Genomic DNA, 13,812 nt, shown 5'->3' with positions numbered 1-13,812 from the left:
AAATCGATGAATTCTATGAGTTGCTGGAACACACCATCAGAAAGATTCCTCAGAAGGAAATGTTAGTCATTCAGGGTGATTTTAATGCGAAGATAGGCGAGACTATTGAAGATAATCATTTGGGACATGTGGTTGGAAGGCACGGTCTAGGTGTGAGGAATGAGCGTGGTCAGCGTCTACTGGAGTTTTGTGTTGGCAATAACCTGTCTATCTGCAATACTCTCTTCCAACATCACCCACGGCGTCGATACACATGGATTTCTCCTGGCGACAGGGTTCGAAATCAGATTGATTTCATTTTGGTGAGGCAACGATGGCGGACTTCTGTACTGGATTGCAAAACCTATCCTGGAGCAGACTGTGGTAGTGACCACATTATGCTATCCATGAAAATGCGGATCAAACTGAAGCTGACCAAGAAGAAGAGAGTGACACAAGTTCGCGTTACTGACAAAAAGGCTCTCAAAGATTTTGGAGAAAGAATAAGGCCAAAACTCCAGCAAGTGCAGGAGGAAGGATCAGCCTCCCAAACATGGGATAACCTCAAGACAATCATTAACTCTTCTCTCCCTGAACCATTTACTAATTCTTCCCAAGCTAAGCACCCCTGGATATCGAACACCACTCTACTGCTGATAGAAGAGCGGAGCACACTAAAGAAACGTGGCATTCAATCCAAGCAAGACGAAGAAGCATACAGTGAACTTTGCCGCAAAATACAACGCAATTGCAGAACTGACAAGACACGGTATCTCACCAGTATTTGTGATGAAATAGACCAACATCATAGGCTGAATCAAACACGTGATCTTTTTAAAAAAGTCAACAGCATTACCCATGAGTTCAAACCACGCACATGGGTGATTGAAGATGAAGATGGCAACCTCATTACTGATAAGAACAAAGCAATAGAGAGGTGGAAACAATACTGTGAAATGCTGTATTGCAAAGGAAATAATTCTGCCGAACAGGAAAATTCTTTGAGGTATGAAGAAGAACCTGATATTTTATTAACTGAAATTGTGAACGCTGTCAATCATTTGAAGAACAACAAAGCCCCAGGTATGGATGGTATTTCGGGAGAAATGCTGAAAGTGATGGGGGAGGAGGGCATGCGTGTTTTACATTTGGTATGTAATATGGTGTGGAAAACTGGTGAATGGCCCAAGGACTGGACAACATCAATACTAATCCCTCTTCACAAAAAGGGGTCTATAAGGGATTGTTCCAATTATCGTACTATCGCATTAATATCCCATGCAAGCAAAGTTCTGCTCTACATAATAAATCTACGCCTAAAACCATTCCTGCAACCTCAGATATCCGCAGAACAAGCAGGCTTTGTTGCAGGTAAAGGAACACGAGAGTCTATCTTGAACATGAGACAGATAATTGAGAAATGTCGCGAGTTTTGTGTCCCTGCCTTTATTTGCTTCCTGGACTACAAAAAGGCCTTTGATTGTGTTATGTGGGACAAGTTGTGGCAGGTGCTAAAGGAATTTGGGGTTCCACTGCACTTAATATCGTTACTGAAAAGCCTGTATAAAAACCACGCAGCAACCATAAAGGTAGATGGTGATCTCTCAGGCATTTTCAATGTGACGAATGGAGTAAGGCAAGGTTGTATATTATCACCTCAACTCTACAACATCTATGCAGAGTGTGTCATCAAAAGAGCTCTCAATGGCTGGAATGGTGGAGTTTCGATTGGTGGCAGAAAAATTAATAACCTACGCTTTGCAGATGACACTACCCTCATCGCTGGTAGTGAAGAGGAACTTCATGACTTGCTTGTAAGGGTGAAGAACACTAGTCTTCAGTATGGTCTAGAGATAAACATAAAAAAGACCAAACTAATGGTAGTTGATCGGCAAGGTGAAATCCAACTTACGGGATACCTAAAAGACCTGGATATAGTTAAGGAATTTGTATACTTGGGGTCTGTCATCAACGACACGGGACTGTGATAAAGAGGTAAAAAGACGTATTGTCTTAGGTCGTGCTGCAATGGTTAAACTTACTAAGATCTGGCAGAACTGGGCAATATCAAAAGCCACGAAGATGCGCTTGGTAGAATCACTAGTGTTCTCGGTCTTTTTGTATGGCTGTGAGACCTGGACCGTGAATGCTAAAGACAGAAAGCGCATTGATGCCTTTGAGATGTGGTGTTGGCGGAGAATGCTACGTGTATCCTGGACAGAAAAAAGAACTAATGTTTCCATTCTGGAAGAACTCTGCATCAAGAAACGTCTATCTTCCCGTGTGAGTGAACGTTACCTCCAGTTCCTTGGCCACATTTTGAGACGAGACGGAGAGAACTTGGAAAAGGTAATTTTACAAGGCAAAATTGAAGGCAGTAGACCACGAGGAAGAACAGCAAGCAGATGGATAGATCAGGCGAAGAAGATCACTGGGCTACCACTTCAGGTCATACTAACGAAATGTGAAAACCGCTCTGGATGGAGACATCTTGTCAAGGTTGCAACAAGGAAATGATGGAGTTATGAGGTCACGACGCTCAGTAATGAGCACAACGACTAATGATGATGACCTGAAAACAATTATTTAATTATATATGTCATATTGTTAAGTCACATTTATTATTTTACAAGAAAGCAACAAAATATTGGCACTAAGGAGCTAGGGACACACGATCATATAGTCTAACACTGCTTTATCGCCTTAAAGCAAAAGTACTTATTATTATTATTATTATTATTATTATTATTATTATTATTATTATTATTATTATTTCTTAATATGCTTACCCTCCAGGGTCGGTTTTCCCTCGGACTCAGCGAGGGATCCCACCTCTACCGCCTCAAGGGCGGTGTCCTGGAGCGTGAGACATTGGGTCGGGGGATACAACGGGGGAGAATGACCAGTACCTCACCCAGGTGGCCTAACCTGCTATGCTGAACAGGGGCCTTGGTGGGGGATGGGAAGATTGGAAGGGATAGACAAGGAAGAGGGAAGGAAGCAGCCGTGGCGTTAAGTTAGGTACCATCCCGGCATTTGCCTGGAGGAGAAGTGGGAAACCACGGAAAACCACTTCCAAGATGGCTGAGGTGGGAATCGAACCCATCTCTACTCAGTTGACCTTCTGAAGCTGAGTGGACCCCGTTCCAGCCCTCGTACCACTTTTCAAATTTCATGGCAGAGCCAGGAATCGAACCCGAGCCTCCGGGGGTGGCAGCTAATCATGCTAACCACTATACCACAGAGACTGACATTATTATTATTATTATTATTATTATTATTATTATTATTATTATTATTATTATTATTATTATTATTATTATTATTATTATTATTATTATTTCGTTTCACCCTCTTTGGGGTATGTTGAATCAATTCTTTCTCTGTGTGTTGTTCTTTTCTTAGTGCCCAATTGTTTCTTCACTCTTTCTGATCTTCGTTTCTTCTCGTCTTCCGAGATAATAGATTTGGCTTTTAATGTAGATTTGTTTTGGAACGTTATGTTTTCTTCTTTAGTTATTACTTTAGCTGTTTGACCGAATAGTGAATTTTCTGTAATTTTTAATTCTACCATTTCTTTTTCAGTTTCTTTAAACCAGTTTGGTTTTGTTTTGAGTTACGGAAGAAGTCAAGATTTGTTCGGTTAATCATAGTTCATTCTCAGGTGAAGATGACCGTAAAAATTTATCCTCCATCGCATAGTATCTGTGAGTTTTTCAATTTTCTTGTAGCTTATTATTATTATTATTATCAACATCGAATTATTTTACATGACGTTGCTCAGGTTATGAAGCCTGGTATTATAGCAAACAATGTTCTACACCATACATTTACAGCGTCATAAAGTTAATTTTACATCAAATTATAATTTAAAAATAAGGACTACGTAAATTGATACACAGCTACTGTAATAAGAGGTTAAATTATGTTCTAACTCCTTCAATCTATCTGTCATCTGCAACACTTCTAAATGCATTCATTTCGGCTAGGTATGTCTGTAATTTACAGCCGGAAGGGAATTCCACTAACTGAAAATCTGCGGAGTGTTACATGTCAGTTATAACAAATATTTCGGGCCAACTGTACGTCGCCACAACACTGAGCGAGAAGGGGAAGTCAGCGTTCTCGCTCCCACGGCTCTGCTTTCTCACTCGCACACTTCCCCTCACCGGATGTCTTCCTCGCTGGCCCAATCTCTACAGTAACCTTTTAGAGTTCAGTCTCCTGGGATGTAAATGAGTGGAGCAAACATGCTCTTGTAAAAGTGTACCTGTTTAGAGCTACATTGCTCATCCCTTGTAAATTATCAAATGGATAATCCTAATTTTGTGCCCGATTTTTGACTTTAAGTCATTGTCGTCGTGGGAGCCGACGAGCTCATCATTATATTGCTGTTGTTGTTGTTGATTCGATTATATATCAAATTTTAAAATGAAAAAATGAAGGAAAGAAAAAATTTCAAAATCTAGTATTTTAACTTATGCTCTGGTAATTTTTTTGTCCGCCCATTCACCTCGGCACCTTCTTACCCCTCTCTGTTCTATGAAATTTCCGTAACAATAATAATTATTATCTGTTCTGTATGCAATTTTAATACCTTGCTTTTTAAATATTTTCTTTAATTCATTTTTATTCTATTGATGTAATTCTTAGAATACCTGTTATTTTCTGCAATTTCATACATTATATTCTTTTTTTTTAAATCCTGCTTTTCTTAAGGAGACCCTAATTGTCTTACTATCAAACTGTAAAAGGTCGCCTCTTTATGCTGACCAGGGTCGTTCGAATCACTTCTGATAATTGTGTTGGTTTGCGTTTCCTTTCTAAAGATCTTGTTTTCAAAATTATTGTTGCTTCTTTTAATCTCAATATGAATAATAAGTATCAGTGATACACTAACTTGAAGTCAATAAAGACCAAATAAATTAAACCATTACGGTTAAAATAATAAACTCGGGTACTAAAATATGTCTTATTTCCTTTCACTTTTACAACATTATATAGTCTTTTTGGCACTGATTCAGCAAATTTTTTCAGATATATTCTTCCTGTTAGTGTTTCAATGTTGCACTAACTCAGACAAGTTTTGGCAGCAAAGGAATACCAAAAGGGCTAGAACAGAGATGGAAGCAACAAGTGACAATAAGGTTTCGTATCCCTGCCATATGAGGACCCACCTGATGGCTAACAACAGTACTAAAAACGAGAGGGTTTGAAGATGGTAATTTATTGGCATTAGGTAAGGTGGCTGTCAAGAGTTGAAACTCATATGATTTCCTATATATGTGTATATTAAACAAACAATATGCAAGTAATAATTAACTTAGTCACTTAGTGTGACATACAAGAGCTAACCTTCCTCGGAACGGCTACTCCAACAAGTACAGAGTGGATTCTAAGCACAGAGACCGCAGAATGCTAAGTGAACAGAGTATCGTGGATTCTAACAGAGATCCTCAAGCTTCAAGTTGCAAACTACAACAAACCAAGAAGAACAAGGGCTGAAGTCGAGAATCGAAGTATGGAATACTGAATGCTACCAACACCTTCCAACTATCTACTATGACTTACGTCCAAGTAGTGACACCACTTCTGAAAACCGATAGGCCTCCCCTGACGTGAGCTGAAGGCAAGACTGCCGAAGGCAAAGACCAAAGCAAAAAACTCTGTTCCCTTGTTTAACATTAGTGCCTTGTGGTGAAGAGGGATGTTCAAAAGCTAAGGGAGACAACCACTACAAAAAACAGCAGGCTTGGAGGCTCAGGTGCTGTGGGCTAATAACTTGTGCAGCTTAAGTCCAATTATTAAAGAAACTGAAGTGAAACGAAACCGGATGGATACCTTGATAACGAACTTTGGCCCGAAACCTAAATGAGAACTGGTTGTTTGATTGTCAGAACTTTGACAGAGGAAGGTAAACTAAAGCAGGTTAAGAAAGAGAATGTGATGCAAAATTATGGCTTGGAAATTCTTAGCTTAAGCGAAGTGAGGTGGTGCGATTTTGGAGAGGTTACGACGCAAAATGGGAACACATTTATTTATTCTAGACAGTCTGGGGAGGATGCTGAACAGAGAAATGGAGTGGGTATGTTGGTAAGTAGGACATACAAGAACAGTTTAATTGAATGGATTCCTATCTCAGGAAGAATGACGACAGCTAGATTTCAAGGTAAAATTCAAAATGTAACAACAATAGTTTGTTATGCACCAAAAGAAGTATCTGATGGTGACATGAAGGATCAGTTTTATCATCAGTTGAACGAAACTATGAAGAATATAAATAAAAGAGATATTGCTATTATTATGGGTGATATGAATGCGAAGATTGGATGAAACAATGAGGGAAACATGGATTAAACGAAATGAATGATAATGGAGAGAGATTTGTAAATTTGTGTGCCAACCAGGAAATGGTGAGTGGAGGGACATTCTCTCCTCACGAAAGGTGTCATAAGGTTACGTGGGTATCACCAGACCACGAAATAGAAAATCAGATTGACCATGTAGCTATTAGTAAGAATTTTAGAAGATCATTGACATATGTGAGGAACAAAAGAGGAACTAATGTTGGTAGTGACTATCATCTAGTAGTAGCTTAGTTTAAATTGAAAATAAAAGCTGCATCAAAGAAGTTTGCAACTAGAAAAAAAGTAGTTCAACATACAAAGGTTAAATAATGAAAATAGCAGGAAAGAATTTAGTTTGGAGTTGAAAAATGTTAAGAACACTTATATATACTAACGTGTGAAAAAGTAATGGGTTATCGGAGCTATCAAATGTCCCCGTCAAATTTGGTCATAATTAGAATATTTGCTACAGGCCTGCATTGGAAAATTTTATTGTTTGCCAAGAGCAAGATTTTGTCATTCAGCGAGCTGTGTGTGTGTCAGGCTAGTTTTTACCGGTTCAGAAGCAGCAAGTACTGATCTGTCTTTGATCGAGTGATGGGGAGATCACGTGACGGACAGGTTCCTCGAGGCTATCGCGCGCGTGCCGACCAGCAAGCCAGCAATCCACAAGTTTCTGGAATAATTGTAGCCAATTAAAAGAGACACTGGTGAACCAATGGTCGTCTTGGAAAACGACACACCCCCCGAGCAAAAGGTATAAACTTCATGCGCACATTAAATTTTTCTCTTACTCTTACTAACTTATTCTGCTCTGTGCAGCTGATGTTACGTATTTGCTGTTCGCTGGACCACATGGAATTTAATGAAATCCTACGGACGATAAGTTTCTACGCTACCTGTGACTGTAGTAATTTAAAGTAAAACTTCACTGAGTGGTACTGAAAATTTAGAGGATTCAAGTTAAGTCTTTTTCTCCACGAGATTAGTGAACATTTCGACTGGTGTGTGCATATTTTAATGCCTGTTGTGTCAGTTTCAGCTTAATTCTATGTGCACGTGGCAAAGACCCAGCACAACGGATCGTCGACACCTGAAGATGAATCTTCTTTTCTGAAGAATCATCACAATTTCATCGTGGGACGTCAACTGCTGTGTCTCCAAGAGCGGCTAAATATGTAAGGAGATTCTGGCATGGGGAAGGTGAACGAGAGGGAAATGCCGGAATGAATTGGACCTCAGCCAGGAGTCGAATACCAGCCAACATTTGAGTACCCATTTATTGTATAATATCTTTCTCATCTTTGTAATAACTAGGTGATCTTTCTTCCCTAGATCGTAGTCTATTAGTATTTGCTGTAGTTTATTTCCATTTTCCATTCTTAAAGGTGGCGAGGTACTCGTAGACGAGTTACCTGTGTGACTGAAATTTTTTAACTCTATTAGAGTAGTTTCTGTAGTTGATCTTTGAATGGTTTCTCAAGTTCAGGATTTTTAAAAAATTTGTTTGGACCTCGCGTTAAACTTTACCTGATTTACATGTGATATTTGAAATATCATGATATGGGGTCGTACATAAATTTTGAGAAGCAGTGTCGAATTGAGTGTCATCTAGGCTTTACTTACAATTCCTTAGGATTGTGTCATCCATTTTATTGATAATTTCAGGAGGACTGATAGACTTAATAATCATTGATAATAATAATAAAATAAAATAAAAATAATAAATTAATGAATTAATTAATTAATTAATTAATTGTGCCTATGAAGTAGACTCATATCCAACAGTAGGATTTCCTAAGCGAGTGTTACCTACATTGAAAGTAATGTAACTAATCATTAGTTAAGAATGACCATGCGTTAGATCTTTAATGGATAAGTGGAATTTTCAAGTTTAATTTTGAGATAACTGCCAGCTGATTTTGTAAATACTAATGTGAGATACAGGAGGCTCAATCCATATTTTAATTTTTATATTTTAAAGGCAGTAAAGGCCTAAACTGAGTTTATACCAGAACCTAACTGTTGTCTATGTCCACGAAGATCATTCCGATTTATGTAAATTAACTACTAGAAGACAGGATACAATTAAATTATTGTAAAGTTTTAAAACCAGAAAGAATATTTTTGTTTCAAAAGGTGTTTATGTGAATAAATGTCAGAAATGTTGTTTTAAAATGTATTCTTGTACTTGGTCGTCCATCCCTTTCCCTTAAATGCCTCTAGAAAATTGGAAAGCCATGAACGAACGTTCCCCCTTGGGATCTCTCGCTCAGTGGATAAGTTCAGCCAGGTAATAAAAGGGGGCACAACAGAAAGACTGGATGTCTGAGGAAATATGGGACTTAACTGGAAAATGAAGAGAGGCAAAAGCTATAGTAAATCAAAGCAGAACAAGACTGCAGAAGTCAGAAGACCAAAGGAAATATTCAGAAATTGAAAAAATGGTAAAAAAGGAGTGTGAGAAGGGATAAAAGAAGACAGATTGACCAACAGGCACAAATTGTAGAGGAAGCTGAGAAGAAGGGTGAAATGAAACAACTCTATAATACACAGTTCAAAATAATTAGGGGAACACGTTTTGTAACGTCTGGTATGTGAACATTAATTTGGTAGATGGAGTTCCAATGGTCATACAGCATACCCTGAGACCTTAGCTACTCAGAGTACGTCAAATCGAAGTTATACTCCATCTGTAGGCGTAGCCATACATTAAACTGTCAGGCGACCCCTCAAAACAAAGTGAATAGTGGTGTGTTCATGTGTCATTGTGAGGTACGCAGACTACTGCGGTCATTTGACCACGTTGTACGTAAACAAGCACATCCCATGAGACCTCTTGAGGTTCAAGTCGCAATGGTCGTCAGTTTGATCCAGGAAGGATGGACTTTTTGTTGTGTTGCTGTGGATCTCACTGTCTCTCCGTTAGTTATTCAACGCTTGTGGAATTGGTACATCAAGACAGGCCAGTTCACAAGAAGGGTTGAACAAGGTCGTGGACGCATGACAACCCCACAGAATGAACGATATCTGACCACCTGTGCGCTGCGGCGTCGTTTGGCAACTGCCAGAGACCTGCAACCAAACCTCAGGAGGGTCACTGAAGTCATGGTGTATGACCAGTCAGTAAGGAACAGGTTAAGAGAAGTATCCTTACGACCCAGATGTCCTGTTCGAGTGCCCCGTTTAACGCAGCTACATTGTGCAGCTCACCTTCTGTTTGCCAGTACCCGCGTCAACTGGCAACTTCAACAGTGGAGACCTGTGTTGTTCACAAATGAGTCCAGATTCCCCCAACACAGCATGATGGATGTCAACGTGCATGGAGACGCCATGGAGAACAGTACATGCCAAATGTTGTCCAGGAAGGCGACCGATTCGGACAAGGTTCTGTGATGGTATGGGGTGACATCAGAATTGATGGCCATACGGATCTTGTCGCAGTCTGTGGTAATCTTACCACTGTGGGGTACATCAAGCAGATACTGCTACACCATGTGTTGGTTGCTGCATACGGTGTTGGCCCTGAATTCGTACTCATATACGACAATGCCAGGGCTCGTGTAGCGTGCATCACCAGAGCTCACAAGTATAAAGAACGAGAGTTTTCCACCTAATCAATACTTTACTATATAAAGTATTATTATATGAAGTGTCCACTAGCTGCTTCACTCTCCCTACTACCCCTCCCTCTTAATGCTGTAACTGCCACACAACGTACACAGAACAGCATGCAGCATGCTCCCGACCATACAAGCGGCATGTCAAGATCGCACGTAACACACACACATGATGGTTTACAACACGTTCAATATGCACACTATTAGTTAATTTAATTTCTACCGTTTCTTTTTTCTTTCTTTCATAGATCATTTAACATTATCCGAGTGGAACACAAGTATGAAGAGGGGAGCACTCACACTTACTTTTATTGATATCAATACCTCATATAGAGCAACTTATATCTCAACATGAAGTTTTAGTATAAAATCAAGCATGTTTATCAGCAAAATAATGGACTGAAAATGAGCGTGTGTACTTAGAAAACAAGGACAGAGCCCCATTATACTACTGAACATAACGTTCCCCCCGCCCCCCCCCCCCCCCCACAATTACAACCGAACAATGCACTTCTGAATTTACCATGAACAACCGTTGGATATAATGTTGGAAAAACAGCACAAGATATTTTAAACGTGACACAAGGATGTCAAAGGCTTTTTAGACTAAGAACTGTACCCTGAATTATATTTTAACATTATAGCATAATATTTTAATGGAATATGTGGCATTTATGTTTAGTCTAAGTAATGTTTTATATTGTACAAGCAGCTGATGATGACCTAATTAACAGGTCGATACCGGTACTGTGTTTTAATGTGATTAAAATATTTTAGACACTTTATACACTGACTGACAGAGCAAATGCAACACCAAGAAGGAGTGGTTCGAAAGGGATGAAAGTTGGGGAAAAAACAGAGACAGCACGGACTAATAATTGATGTTTATTTCAAACCGATATGCAGGTTACACAATGCGCACGGCATCGACTCAGTAGGATGTAGGACCACCGCGAGCGGCGATGCACGCAGAGACACGTCGAGGTACAGAGTCAATAAGAGTGCGGATGGTGTCCTGAGGGATGGTTCTCCATTCTCTGTCAACCATTTGCCACAGTTGGTCGTCCGTACGAGGCTGGGGCAGAGTTTGCAAACGGCGTCCAATAAGATCCCACACGTGTTCGATTGGTGAGAGATCCGGAGAGTACGCTGGCCACGGAAGCATCTGTACACCTCGTAGAGCCTGTTGGGAGATGCGAGCAGTGTGTGGCCGGGCATTATCCTGCTGAAACAGAGCATTGGGCAGCCCCTGAAGGTATGGGAGTGCCACTGGCCGCAGCACATGCTGCACGTAGCGGTGGGCATTTAACGTGCCTTGAATACGCACTAGAGGTGACGTGGAATCATACGCAATAGCGCCCCAAACCATGATGCCGCGTTGTCTAGCGGTAGGGCGCTCCACAGTTACTGCCGGATTTGACCTTTCTCCACGCCGACGCCACACTCGTCTGCGGTGACTATCACTGACAGAACAGAAGCGTGACTCATCGGAGAACACGACGTTCCGCCATTCCCTCATCCAAGTCGCTCTAGCCCGGCACCATGCCAGGCGTGCACGTCTATGCTGTGGAGTCAATGGTAGTCTTCTGAGCGGACGCCGGGAGTGCTGGCCTCCTTCAACCAATCGACGGGAAATTGTTCTGGTCGATATTGGAACAGCCAGGGTGTCTTGCACATGCTGAAGAATGGCGGTTGACGTGGCGTGCGGGGCTGCCACCGCTTGGCGGCGGATGCGCCGATCCTCGCGTGCTGACGTCACTCGGGCTGCGCCTGGACCCCTCGCACGTGCCACATGTCCCTGCGCCAACCATCTTCGCCACAGGCGCTGCACCGTGGACACATCCCTATGGGTATCGGCTGCAATTTGACGAAGCGACCAACCTGCCCTTCTCAGCCCGATCACCATACCCCTCGTAAAGTCGTCTGTCTGCTGGAAATGCCTCCGTTGACGGCGGCCTGGCATTCTTAGCTATACACGTGTCCTGTGGCACACGACAACACGTTCTACAATGACTGTCGGCTGAGAAATCACGGTACGAAGTGGGCCATTCGCCAACGCCGTGTCCCATTTATCGTTCGCTACGTGCGCAGCACAGCGGCGCATTTCACATCATGAGCGTACCTCAGTGACGTCAGTCTACCCTGCAATTGGCATAAAGTTCTGACCACTCCTTCTTGGTGTTGCATTTGCTCTGTCAGTCAGTGTATAACAAAGTATTGATTAGGTGGAATACTATCGTTCTTTGTACTTGTGTGCACAATCTATCAATACGGACAATGAAGCTGATAGATTACATCACCACAGCTGTCTTGCGAGAACTGGACATTCAAGAGATGGAATGGCCAGCAGTAAGTCCTGAACTTAATCCCAACAAGCATGTGTGGGATAGGCTTGACAGAAGTGTTCGTGGGCGTCCTGTTCCACCACAGACTCCCCAAGACCTGGAACGGGCTCTCATTGAAGAATCGGACCTGATAATGCAACGTGACCTCCGTCACTTATACGGAGCATGCCACGTAGGTGCCAAGCTGTGATAAATGCTCGTGGAGGACATGCACCATTCAGAAACTCTCCAACTGCAATAAAAATCCACCCTGGAGGACTGTAATCACTTTGTTTTTGCTTCTATTTGGACATTTCCGTTTGTGTTCTGAAAATGAATGCGAATCCATCAATGTTCTTTTGTATACTTCAACGGTAAAAAATAAAGGTTTAGTTGGTAATATATCTGGGTGTAAGGTATTGTTTTGTGGAGCATGGCATACATTCAAAAACATGTTCCCCTAATTTTTTTGAACTGCGTATTACAAGGAAATTGTCACGTGGAGGTTATAGGAAGAGTAAACCAGTGAGGGATAAGCAAGGAAATATGTTATCATAAGAAGAACAATTGAGAAGATGGCAAGAGTAATCAAGATCGATCGATCTATTAGGTCATGTTACATACATTTAGTACGTATTGAGGAGATGTTAAGAACAGAACAAACATGGCCAACCAGATACGTTAAGTAAAGAACAAAAATGGCCAACTGGACACCAGTGAGATCCGAACCCACAACCTCCCAATAGGGAACATGCATGATACGGGGTTTTAATTAAAAATATGCTAATCTGATTCAAAATTTCATGCAGAATTCAAAAATGTGATCAGAATGTACAAATAATAACTCCAAACATGATAAAAATCTAAATTAAAGTACGAAAATGTCACGTCACGCAAGTAAGCGATCTCACTGGTCTGACGAAATCGTACAGGTTCACTGAATTAGCAGACGAAATAACACATAGTGTGCTGTGAGAAGCAGGATACACTTTGCATATTTCTACTTTATGGTTTTTTTTTTTTTTTTTTTTTTTGCTAGGGGCTTTACGTCGCACCGACACAGATAGGTCTTATAGCGGCGATACTTTATGTTAGTGTCTGGTATAGTTAAATTTGAAGTCTATACATTGGATAATAATCTGAGTGGTATATTTTAGACTTAAAATTAATCCTGCGCAGACAGTGAGGCAGAAAACTTATAAATGGTGTATAGTTCCGATGTGCAATAGAATTTGATTGAATTTTCAATCACTTTTCCATGTCAGCTGTTCTGGTGGTAACACTTTGAATTTTAATGTATGATACTTTAATTAAATGCTGATTATTAAAGTACTCTCCAAACCTAACCTATGTTTTGGGTGATCCGTGTCAAGGTAATAAATCAAAGGGATTATGAACCATATTGACAGCTCTAATTACACCAATTTATCTTGGCATGCGACAGTTATTTATGTCTATATTGAAGAGCTTACATTTGTAAAGAAATTTAGGCTACAGCTAAATACTCTATAATATAACAAAAAATAAGCGTGTACGCCACGA

At 40.7% G+C, this 13,812-nt stretch overlaps 1 protein-coding gene across 2 annotated transcripts in view; it reads right to left on the bottom strand.

Annotated features, from left to right (window-relative positions):
• LOC136868747 (zinc finger protein 665) overlaps positions 1-13,812 on the bottom strand; it is a 114,335-nt gene that overhangs the window by 6,471 nt on the left and 94,052 nt on the right. The gene's annotated exons all lie outside the window — the stretch shown is intronic.

The sequence above is a fragment of the Anabrus simplex genome, chromosome 1, assembly GCF_040414725.1.
Source record: "Anabrus simplex isolate iqAnaSimp1 chromosome 1, ASM4041472v1, whole genome shotgun sequence".
NCBI lineage: Eukaryota > Metazoa > Arthropoda > Insecta > Orthoptera > Tettigoniidae > Anabrus > Anabrus simplex.
This window is presented reverse-complemented; position numbering and strand designations above follow the sequence as displayed.